We start from the raw sequence: 12,987 nt of genomic DNA, 5'->3' as shown, positions 1-12,987 counted from the left end.
AAAAACTGTAAGTGCTTGCAGGTAAGCAGAGCACATCCGCCTTTCTTGCCGTGCAATATCTGCTTACTGACGTGTGTGTGTGTGTGTGTGTGTGTGTGTGTGTGTGTGTGTATGTGTGTGTTTCCTGGGGGGTATGTGAGAGTATGTCTGTGTGTCTGCCTCTGTGTGTGTGTGTGTGTGTGTGTGTGTGTGTCTGTGTTTGTGTGTGGGGTACAGTATGTGAGTGTGTGTGTGTGTGTGTGTGTGTGTTTGTGTTTGGGGTATGTGAGTGTGTTTGTGTATGTGTTTGTTTGTGGGAAATGTGAGTGTGTGTGTATGTGTGTGTGTTTGTGTTTGGGGTATGTGAGTGTGTTTGTGTATGTGTTTGTTTGTGGGAAATGTGAGTGTGTGTGTGTGTGTGTGTGTGTTTGTGTTTGGGGTATGTGAGTGTGTTTGTTTGTGGGAAATGTGAGTGTGTGTGTGAGTGTGTGTGTGTGCGTGTGTCAGGATAGCAGCTCATTGGGTGCTGCCATAGGATGCCATGCCTGTTTATGCGGCGGCCTACATTTCTGAGGACCAGCGCCCAGCCATCTTTGTTCTCCAGAACCTCGCGGTCCTTTGAAACGCCACTAACTGCTTGTTAGTGCACGCTGGAGGGCTCATTCACGCTGCACATATGCTGCGAACAAAGGTAACCCTGTGATAATGGCTATGCAGGCGCCCAGTAGAATGGTCTCATCACTAAACAATTGTGGCTGAAGGGGAAAAAAGGAAAACAGGTAACGGCTGTGTTAGCCTGGCACCCCGCTGCATTTTGACAGCTGAGCCCGTATTGGATGCTTGACACACACGCGCACACACACCATGATGAAGAAATCTTTAAATCAATAATTGGATTTCCATGAACTGTGGAATAATAGCGTGTGTGTTTCTGTGCTACTGTGACAGTCCACTTATAACACAAGAGTCCCTCAGCCGCGGAAGACGACGCTACAGAAGAGAGAGGTGGAGAGAGTGAAGTATGTCGACTCTGTTTCCACATGTTTGTTAGTGGTACTGTGAGAGTTGTCGTGGTGCCACCCTTTCCTTCAGTTGAAAGATGGATAGAAGTTTCACAAAGAATAATTGTGTGTGTGTGTGTGTGAGGGATGGGGGGCGGGGTAGGGGTGGGTGTGAGTTTGTGTGTGTGTGGGTGGGGGGGGGGGGGGGGGGGCATAAGCACCTGAAGGAAACGGGACTGGCACTGACTCGGGTGCTAACTGTCTTATTATGCACTGCTATAGCGTCCCCAGAGCAAAGCCTGTTATGCACCGCCTACACCAGCACTTGATGTCATCAATTCAAGGGTCTCGCTCTCCTACATGCACTCAGCCGGAGCTTCTCAAACCACATGAGGACTAACACCACTCTAGTGCTGAGGGCCGGGACCAGGCGGAGGGGGCGGGAGGGTGGGGGAGTTAGAGCAGGAAGTAGCGCTGCGCGGGCGCTCAGGGAAGTACAAAGAAATGCTAATCTAGTTCATTCTAATTCCACTTCCAAATTCTGGTTCCAGACTGATTTTGAATCATTAGAGAACCAAGAAGAGAAGACATGGAGGGGGGAAAAAAGGTTCTCCGACCTGGAATCCTATCGCTAGGCTACGCAACAATTATTTGCACATTTCTGAGACATGTTTTGAAATAATACAATAGGTTTGGTATTTCTTCAAGTGTATTTGAATGGTATATGAGCATGGGAAAGGCAGAGACATATCCATCCATGGTTTGCGCTATGTAGTTCTGTGTTTCAAGTACCCTGCAAAATTGGAGAAAAGGCCACCATAGTGCGACAATACTAGTGATAGCATGCTAGCCAGCTAAGTGTTTTTCTGGACATCTTTTAGGTAGTTATGTTGTTGGTTTTGGACTCAAACCTTTTACTTTTGATCTGTTTCAGGTTTGAAATGGAAACCCAATATGTGCAGACTGAGAGCAGTCTTCTCATTGTAGAAAGGTTTTCTGTTGGAGTGGGTATTTCTTGTCAATGTGGATAGGTTTTCTGTTGGATTGGGTGACTTTTAAGCCAGTATATCTCTAAATCTGAGGTCTCAAACCCCTGTCCCTCAACATAGTTTCATGCGGCTCCTTGTTTGATTTACATTTGTATTGAGATTTGGCCTGCACATCAATTTTGCAATTTTGCATCCCTTACTTTAATTAGCATTTGTGAACTGCTGTGTCAGTGAACGCTGCTGTGGGTCTAAAACAATCAGAAGATATAACCTTTTCAGGGAGGCAGAGATATTCCTTGCAAATTTGGCCCAGCTGTCACTAAACTATACACGTAAGCACACATGTATTTCTGAAGTAAAATGAAATGTTCATCAGGAGCATTGGCAGTTTCAAGTATGGACAATGCCATTTTTTCTTCATCAAGTTTCACTGAGGCAACAACCTGTCTGTTTTGCAAAAAGAAGAAAATGTGAAGTGCTAGCAAATGAACAGTAGCCAGAGAGAGGGAGAGAAAAGCATCATTACTTCGGAGACATGTCTTTCAGTGGAACTCCTCCCAAGAGTCCAAATAGAGTGTGAGGCAGCCGTGAAGGTATAGCAAAGGTATTGTTTGTTTGTTTGTATTGAAGCGGTAGCCAAGGTAATACAATTAGGAACAGTTTCTGGAAGACTGAAAGTGAACTGCTATGCTGCAGGGTGCTGCCCACAAATGCATGCTATTTAGAAAGTAAACATCAGTCTAAAATACAATGGGACAATATTTGATGGACAGTTTGCCCCAAAGCAGAAAGTGACTATGCATGCACTTGATAAAAGCACATTGATAAGCTAATGATAAATTACATTTTGCAACAAGCTATTTATCAGGGGTTTTAATGACAGTTTTTTCTCATGCCTTATTGCATGGGCACCCAGTAAGAAGACCACCTGGCACGCAGCCCGTAGGTAATTTGAGTTTGAGCCCCCTGCACCAACACAAGATATCTAGTCAAGAAATCGAATGGTTTTGTCCGTTCAAACAAGTACCTCAATTGTTTTCTTCTAATGGAAAATAAGTGCTTTGACATTAAACATTTCCTTACCATCTGTTTCAGAACAGAACAAATATCAGCTTGGAACAAAAAAATAAATATATTTATTTATTTATTTTTGAGAAGGAGGGCTCTGAAATAGTTTGCTCTCGCCTAGCCCTCTCTCTCTCTGTGTGTGTGTGTGTGTGTGTGTGAGAGAGAGAGAGAGAAAGAGAGAGAGAAAGAAAACATGGGCACATTCGTTTTAGAGGGCAGCTGACAGGTCTCTGAAATAAGCAAAAGAAGTGTTGCATAGTAAGAGGTCAGATCTTGTACTTGAGGAAAATATGCATACAGTGGACGACACGCATGGCTGCATCCAAGGCCCTGTTCACACAAGTGTGAAGGTCACTAAACCATTGAAGGATGGTCTTTCACTGCATCTTGTATTTTATGCCCTTTTATTTGGGATTAATTTTTCCATCTTTTTGTTGCTCGCAACTGGCAGGCAATAACCTGTGAGTAAAGAAGAAAAGGGGCAAACACATTACAGATGACTTTAGATGAAGGACAGCTCGGCTGGCATGATGGATTGCAATTCATTCATTATGGAACAAAAACGCCTGCGCTACATGAGCTATGCAAATGGAATGCATCGGTTTGTTGGCCCTGCACTGCATTAAATCGTAACCTATAATGGAAATCAAATTAGACTTCCTCATTCTTATGGATGTTAGACTGGCTGCTTTGCTTGTAAATGTACTTATTTACTCCCGTGCGTTGTGTGGTGAGGCCGAGCCGAGGTACCCTTTCAAATGCGTCCCTCTCTCCCCCTCGCCAGGTTGGCGGAGAGCCCTTTTCTTTTCCCGTCCTTCCCGTCTTTCCGGAGTCCCTGGGCATGCTGTTGCCTTGATTTTACACTGACATTTACAGAGATCAGCTCAGACATGCTTTAGCATGAATGAATTATGGTGTGCCGCCGCGGCACCCCTGCGACACAGGCATTTAATACATGATTAGATATGAGGCGCCCCTGATCTCAGCTCAGTCTCCGTGCGTAATGACACTCGCTGCCCAGCTTTACAGTGCATTTATATGCCGCCTGATTTACTGGCCTTATCTGGCGCCGTTCACATCAGTGTGGAGTCGCATGATATGAGCTAAACAAGTACGGATGACAAACTGCGGTTAGACTGTCCGCGGTGCCCGGAGAGAATTCGAGAGGCAGCAGCATGCAGTAGCCAGACCAACGGATGCCCTTAGTCTCTGCTGAATTACTGAAGCTAAGCAGGCGTGGGCTTGGTTAGTACTGGATCGGAGATCTCTCCTGGGAACACTAAGTTGCTTCTGGAACTGGAAGTGGTGTTGATGGGTGGCTAGTAGGTGGCAATCTTCCCTCTGGTCAAAAGGCAATCCCAATGCCCCAGTGCAGTGATGAGCGCACTGTGCTCTAGGAGATGCCATCATTCGGATGAGGACGGATGAAGTCCAGACTCACTGTGGTCATTAAAGATCCCATGGCTTGCTGAAAAGAGAAGGAGGTCCCTGGTGTCCTGGCTAAATTCCCAGCCCTGCTCAGTCAATGTGGCTTTCTATCTTCAATGAACAGTCTTGAAGTTTATCTTCAATAAATGGAGGCTGGGCCAATTAGGTTTACTGCACAACACAAGCAGCCCACGACGCTTGAACATATTCATGTGTGATCTTCAGTTGAGGTTATATGGCCAAATATAGCACATATACTGTATGATAAATAGATAGATAAATAGATGTTTGCCATATACTGTATATATATTCTATATATACATAGTATATACTGTAAACACACACACACACACACACACACACACTGGGTCACCTGCCTTGACTTATGTGAACAACTTCAACTCTTCTGGGACGGTTTTTCACAAGGTTTAGGAGTGTGTTCAAGGAAATTTGACCATTCCTCCAGAAGCACATTTGTGAGGTCACACTGATGAGGAGACTGGCTCTCAGTCTCCGCTCTAATTCATCCTAAAGGTTAAGGTCAGGACTCTGTGCAGGCCAGCCAAGTTAATCCACAACCAACTTTAAAAAAAAAAAACATGTTGCTGGCATCAACTACAAAATGAGCAAATATTATCCATGAGATTCTAATTTCAACATTTTATATGTTGTCTACGTCCTTTTTGCAGCTAAATATGGGTTTTCAGGATTAGTAGATTTTCACATTCTGTTTTTATTTGCATTTTACAGTGTTTTCAACTTCCTCTGATTAGGGGTTGTAACATCAGCTGTTGTCTAAGATAGGGCATTAATAAGCAGGGGGAGAGAGAGAGAGAGACGGGGACAAGTTCCATGCATGTACACATGTACACACATGTAAACATGTTCAAAATGTACAGATCTGATCTCATCACCAGCTCATTCCTAGTAATCACCATCAGTTCATCCTCATTACCATCAAAATGTGGCCTACTTTGAAGTACTGTAAGCAAAGATAAGAAGCATAAGAGAAATCCTCTCAACTGTCCTCTCCGCTGTTGAGTACTGTAGTTGAGAAGCAGTGAAATGCAATATTTGTCTGATACGGATCCAGGAATAGGCAGTAGGCTACTTTTGCTATTAGAATGTGAAGTTTCTAACCCCCAGTGTCAGAAATCACCATGGCCACGGGTGGAATACGGCCAATAAGTGGCGGTTAGCGAGGTTCCCGTTTCACTGTAAAGCGCTCTGGGTGCCTTGATAAAGAGCTCCATAAATGTTACTGAGTGCCGTATGTGAGCATAATTATATATTAAGACAAAGCCAGCCAGTAGAAGTTATGGGGCAGGCTTTAGTCATCACAGACACCAGTACAGACCAATTTTGATGGCTAAGTTGTGCTGTATATCCAAGGGCAAAGATGGACATACCTGCAAGAACCTGTAAGAATTTGATTTGATTTGTGAGATGTCAGCAATGACGTCAATATTGTGCATGAAATACTGTAGATGAGCAGCAATTTCTAACAATTCTGTACAAATGTTCAGAGGTACAGTACGAGCAGTCAGATTCCATTAACTAACATAACCTTCTTCTAAACTTTTATTTGTTTGTTCATGTATATTTATGTATTTGTTTATTTTAATTAGTTACTTTATTTAGGTCTTTATTTATGATTGTGGAGATAAGCAGATTACTTTTTTTTTACCATTTTATTTTTGTGCTTTCATTTAAAATCTTTGATAAATATACCGTATGTAAATGCTTTGAAAATGCTTTCCCAGAAGAAAACAACATAAAACACCTTTTAATAACAAACAAACAAACAAACAAACAAACAATTTTCTTCTGAGAAATTCATAGTGAGTGATTCAAAGGTCAAGCTGCTGGATCCTACATAGCTAATGATAGATCAAGGCGCAACAACGTATTTACTCAAAACACATCATATTAAGAAAAAAAACATCAACCACATTAAGAGTGTCTGTACACAGCACAGCTGAACTGACAGCACTCTGTCAGTGCCATGCAGAACGAGGGCGGCTGCATTCGTCCTCTCCTGAGCTCAAGGTTTGCTGGGTTGAATTTTAATTTCTGTGGGAGTGCAGCATGTCAAGGCCGGGGCCTGGGCCGGTGCAGAGCAGTAATGACAAATGTGTGATAAGTGGCTTGACATGTTGGCCTGCTCCCTCCCTGCTGGTTGCCATTTGTAGCTAATTATTAAATTACATCCCTGTCCATTTGGCAGATACGAGGGAGTCAGGAAGAGGGATAAACCAGCCGCAGCCACGGAGAGAGCTGAGCCATTTCCTGTTGCCCTCGGCTGCCACTGTGTCCCAGCCACAGTTTCACATTCAAACGGCCCCATTTGGGCCAGACGCCCGGCCGCTGCACAGATGTGATTCGTTCGGCACAATTTGCCATGTGGTGCTTGTATGTTCTGCGATCCGTTCTCCTTTGTCATTTTCAAGTTTGGAAGCAGTCGGTCCCAAAAGTCAGATTTAAAGCAGAGAAGAGAGAGATTAAATGAGAGCTTGACAATGACAATGGCCGCTGGAAAAGACTCACGTGGCAATCTGGGGAATTCTAATGTCTTGGCATAGGCGTCACATGTTGTGTTTAATCTCTAACTGGCTTCAACAGCAGTCAGAGTGTCATGCCGTATGCAAACAGTATGTTGTTGTCTTACTACAGCTTGTAAGCTTACAGATTTTGCCAGCGGTCCAGTAAGGAAACATGGAAGGGCAAATTTATTTTGCTGTTATTAACCCTTTGGTCAGATTAGCTACATGAGAGCAAGATGCACATGGTGTTTGTTGCTTGATGGACGTTCCTGGGCGTGCCTGGCTCATGGTTACTTGGTTACTGAATGTACCATTTTATTACCAGTATACGTCTTTATATACTCTACACCCCCCTCTATTGTTATCTGTGAAAGGCTATAGATCAACTATGACCCTATTGGTAGGAAGTTTCCAGTAACCAAAAAAGGTACAAATCCAAATGGCAAATATATGATATCTATACAAAAATACAGCTATCTAGATGTATATTCCTCCATCTTTGACAATTTTGAAAACATCCAGTGTTGTATGTCCACCTCAAATAGTGCCTATGTCCTTCTGACTATTGCAAAATAGGCCTACATGGGCACAAATCCCAAACATTTACTTAGAGTTTAGTTTCTAGTAACGTAGCCTTGACTTGACAGTCACCATGGCAATTCACTCAATTACAGGATCTGTATTTTTTATTTTTTTTTTAAAAAGACCTCTCGTCTGTTTTAGCTCCGACTAGGGGTGTAGGCTAATGCCCACTTTTCTCTTGTCGCTGTGAAACACAACTCTTGAAAACGAATGGCAGCTGGTCACTTTGTCTCCATGTCCTATTCCTATTGCCGCCAGTCTGACGGTGACCACTGGGTAAAATGCCCTCTCTGATTGAAAAAGAAACGGCAGCCGGTGGCTTTGCCTACAGTATGTCTCTTGCAGCTAATGTGCCCCTATCTGCTATACTGCTTCCCCAGTTTCTCTCCCTTTGCCTCCCCCGCTCGGTTCCGCACTCACATGTGAAGATGAAAGGGAGCCCTCTCGCGACACTGCCTTGATCCCTGTCTCGCTTCACCCATGAAGCATCAATGACATTTACATTCTCATTCTTGGCCTTCCCCCACTTCCATCACCGCAGCCAGCATCAGTTTGATATCCCCCCATTCTCCTTCTGTCTCCACATGCCTGTAATCATTATTGGATATGATGATGGAATTTGCCCGGACGCCCCTTCCAGCTCCAAGCCCCCTCGCTCTGCCCAAACCCGCCCTACCCCCCCGCGCCACGTCTTTATTGTTTCTCGCCGAGGCTGATAAATACCAATTGAATGCAGGCAAATATTTGTATTTCCCTGCAGGTTCGCGCTGGCTGTCGGTTTAATCCTCGCTTTAGCGCTCACCCGTGCTCCGCAGCCGTGGCTCAGTGATCACTCATACACCGCGCCTCAGACGCGGGCCTGTGACCCGTGCCTCTGCTCGCTGCATGAAGGTTATTTGGAATAAATATTAGCGGCTGCGTATGACAGGCACGCACCCCAAGATGGGTGTCAAGAGCGGCAGAGCTATTTCCAATGTAATAACCCCCATTCGAATATCAGAATCGCTTTCACTGGGCACATCAAAGTCACCTGTGATGTTGCAGGTTGTGGTTTGGTTATTGCATTTCAGGCTTATCCCTCCTCCCTCCCAGATCCAGCGACGCTGGTGACAGAGGGAATATTTTGATACCCCATTGTTTTAGCCAATGCTTATCTAAGCAGTCAATTAAGAGTGAGACTGAATTTACATAAATTGATGCTGAGTCCTTTGAAATGAAACCAACTGATGGGGAAGTGCAAAGCTGGATAGCAAAAGCAGCCATGCCGATAATGTAGACAGTGCTTAGCTGAGCGGGGATCTGGGGGATGTAGCCTACTTTCCAGACCGGCCTGGCAATCCAAGAGGTGGATTCCGTTAAAACTATCTTTAAAGGGCACGAATGGTATAATGACACATTTCGCTGACTGTGTTTAAATGTAAAGTGCACTCCAAAACAATTACATCTCCCAGTGTCTCAGAGAATCCGTGATTATGTCCTCAGTACTGCTGGGCAGTATAGTCTGTTTGATGTGCTTGGAAGTGATGTGCCAACTTATTTGACGACTGCTAACATATTGTAGGCTACATCTAGTCAAGTCACTGTTTTTCAACATAGCGCATTTAAAACAACAGGAGTTGACCCACAGTGCTCCATTTACTGTGCTGTACTGTACTGTACTGTGTATATAGTTCAACATTTTCAATATGTTTTCTTTTTCTATCCTTGCCATCCATGTTTGAAACTGACATCATGTAAATTCCCGTTGAAATCTTTACAGAGGTCTTCAGTTAATGAATTCCCCTTATTTGCGCTGGTTTAATGGAAACAAATGAATAATGTATTCATCAATGAATCCCTCTCAAGGTGTGGCCCACTGAGAGGCTGTGTGTGGTTCCATTCAGGAGTGTTTACTCTCCTGGATGTGACGGCAGGCTCTGGGGGATAATGATTGCCCTCTCATCGCGCAGGTAAAGCTCCCTCCACAAGTGATGCACAACCTATTCTGATAGAGGTGCTCGGGCCAGCTTGGCCCGGTGCAACCCCCCTATCAAAATTGATTTGAACTCCTATCGAATGAATTGCTGTTCGATAATGGCGAAGGTCGCACCCAGGGCCTGGCGTTCCATTCTACCCTTCAAATTAGAGGATTTCCAGAAGGTAATTATCAACTGTAGGTGCACCGGGGGTCAACTTAATTACATCTTCTGTGTCACATAGCCCACATAGCCTTTGCCAAGCATCGTTTGCACCTGAAGTCTAATGAGGCTCTAATTATGGCCTGGCAGACTAAGGCGCAAAGTGCATCTGCTCATGGGATGGGAGCAAAGCCATATGTCACCCTCATTACTGTACATTACACACACATCTCCTTACCCAGCGAGACAAACGAGCAAAGCACAACAATGGCACGCAAGACACTGCGGCTGTTTTTAATACTCAATGGGTGTTATTGTTGTTGATGATGTTTTTTTTTTTAAACTGAGTGCATGACTGTAATGAGGACTGGGTGTGTGCGAAGGGGAAGGGACACTTGATATTAATTACATATAGTGGGTTGACGGGGGAGAAAGTTATAATTTAGCTTCACACAAGGCGGTTTGTATGCACCGCACATAGCTCGCAGAGCGCAGTGAGAAGGAATGGCTCTAAAGTGTTCCTACATCACCTAGAGTTATTCTGCTAATAAACCTTGAATGGTCGCTGGTGTGAACTGGAGTTTAGAGGTGTTGGTGCACTCCTGTGTCCCTAGGGTCCTGTGTTCTATAAATTCATATTGCACATAATGGGAAAATGACAAAGGGTACCATGTTCCACAGATCTAGAGTCCTATGTTCCTGGGCTCCAATGTTCCCAAGGTCCTATGTTCCCAGGGTGATATGTACAGTATTCCAGCTGTATCTCAATATAGCACAGTATGGGTAGCCTACCTGAATAATATATTCACTTAATATAACATGAGCTGTTGTCATCATTCTATTCCTGTTCCCCAGCACTACCACATTAGCCTGGTCCTACCATACTCTCGTACATTCATAATGCACAGAGTCTAGCCACTTTCCATTGCCAAGCGTAAACTTTATTGAATGCAGAGACTCTGTTGATTTATAAAACTACTGGATATGCCCATAGCCACTCAGATCGCGACGCGGCATGCTCAAACTAGCGCACAACCTCAAAGTCATCGTTCTCAGCTACACCCTCTGTTTACTGATTGGACCTGCACATTTTTGTCTACCACAGTAGTACCGCAATATACCGCAGACTACATAGTGAAGTGAAATGAAAACTGAGCGGAAGTACGTAGGAAGGCAGAACCAGACTTCTACCACATGGCTCTTAACGTAACAGGTCTACATTTGAGTGAGTTTATCAAAACCTTTGTGTGATAGAAGAGCAAACAAAAACAAAAATGTAAAATGGATACATTCAAAGTAAATAGAATGTGCTTGCATGGTACACACACCAATTTATTTTTCTTTGTTTTGTTGTGTTTATACACTACTCACAAAAAGTTAGGGATATCTGGCTTCTGGATGAAATTAATGGAAAATGTAAAAAGTTCAAGCTACAGTGGTATTATATCATAAAAGTAGGCCGTCTAAGTAGAAGCGTGCAGGCGCGTAGGAACCACGGGGGTCGGGGAGGTCGGGACACCCCCAATGTTGGACCCCCTCCCGAAAGAGAAACGCTGCAAAGTACAGATGTTGTTGATTACTTAGCTCAATTATATCCTCCTGAGTTACGGCCCCATAACTATAGCTATCGGTGCGCATCGGAGGTCTTTCACATTGTGTTTTAAGAATGTTTCCCGAAACGAAGCCCGTCTCAATAATGCAGCATGGAGCACTTCTTCACCTTGAGTGTCTGAAAGCTAATGTAGGCTACTCTCTCAGTCCAAATATTTAGTTCACGGCCTTCTTTCATTCTTTTCGAAATAGTTAAGAGGATAGCCTATTGTGGGTGAATACAGTAGTCTACGATAGCCTAAATAAGTTTCTTACGGCTGTCGCTTTTAAATGTAGGCTTATCGCTTGACGTGGCACATAGCCTAATTATCTGGTTATCTGGATTTAGCAAGTCCATACACTTTGTTCATCCTATTATAGGCTATGCTTTTAAAATTAAATGTGTAACAATGTGCCTCTTATTGTAATCTACACACTGTCAAGACGCTACATAAGGTTACGGGCGGATATGAGCAACCGAAGGCCTCGGTTGACTTAAGATAAACGGGCAGAATGCCTGTTTACAAACTACGTCAAACATGCAATAATCTAACAAATGAAAAAAACACAAATGAAAGATGAATAGGCTATTTGTCACAAATTAAGCAATGAGTTCGTTCGTGGCCACCTAGCGCGCAACTTACGCGCTGAGGTGAAGGCCCGACACATACTAATTAACACAAAGCTTCATAATGCACAAACAAACACCCCCTCAAAGTTCAGTGTCCATACGTCCAAACAATAAACATAAGAAGCCGACAGTCAAAAACGACAACGAGATCTCCCAGACACGAAAAACAATGTTTATCTCACAGTTTGTTGAGTATCGTACACTGATGCGCAAGGCAATCTCAGCTTTCGCGTTCATTAGCTGTATTCCAATGAGAAAAATCCACAAGGAAATGGTCACGGCAATGCAGCATACAGTAATCTTCTACGTTACTTTGTTGAGCTGGCTGCATACAGGTAACAATAGCCACAGTGCTCTCTCCCTGCGTCTCCATTTAAACTAAGGGCAAACCCATTCATTGTGCCCAAAACGCGCATCCATCTGTCAGCTGACATAACATTTACTTAGATGGCATATGAAAAGTCAAGAAGAAGAAACATATTTTCATTTAAGCAACGTTTATGCAACCATGTAAAGGGAAGCATTGGGGGAGTCAGTTTAAGTTGTCCTAAAGACTAGCTGTGTGCGTTTTTTTTATCTCTTATGTGACTTATAATTCGCCCCCTTTATTTATTAATATAAAAAAATTTCGCGCAACGGACCTCATTCTTGTCCCCCCCAAATGCTTACTACGTTCCTACGCGCCTGGAAGCGTGCAATGGTGGTTTCCTCATCTCAAACAATTTATTGAAACACAGGGCAACAAATTTCACCCGACAGCTGAATATCCCTGACTTTTTGTGAGTAATGTATCTTACATAGCTTTGAAAGTGGATAAGTGGACCCATTTTAACTTACCGTGTGTTAATTTGAACCAAGAAAGCAAGGATATTGGACGTTGAGACCATTGGACACCTGGGAACATAATGCTTCATACATAGTACTACTAGAAATACTCATAAAATATCCTCCATGCAAATACTCAGTCATGGCTTCTCTCTTCTAAGGTGCTTATACAGACCAGGCTAATGTGCTCCTGGATGATTGATTGGCAAGAGAGAGAGAGAGAGTGTGTGTGTG

This window comes from Sardina pilchardus, chromosome 2 (assembly GCF_963854185.1).
Source record: "Sardina pilchardus chromosome 2, fSarPil1.1, whole genome shotgun sequence".
Lineage (NCBI taxonomy): Eukaryota > Metazoa > Chordata > Actinopteri > Clupeiformes > Clupeidae > Sardina > Sardina pilchardus.
Note: the sequence above shows the minus strand (reverse complement) of the source record.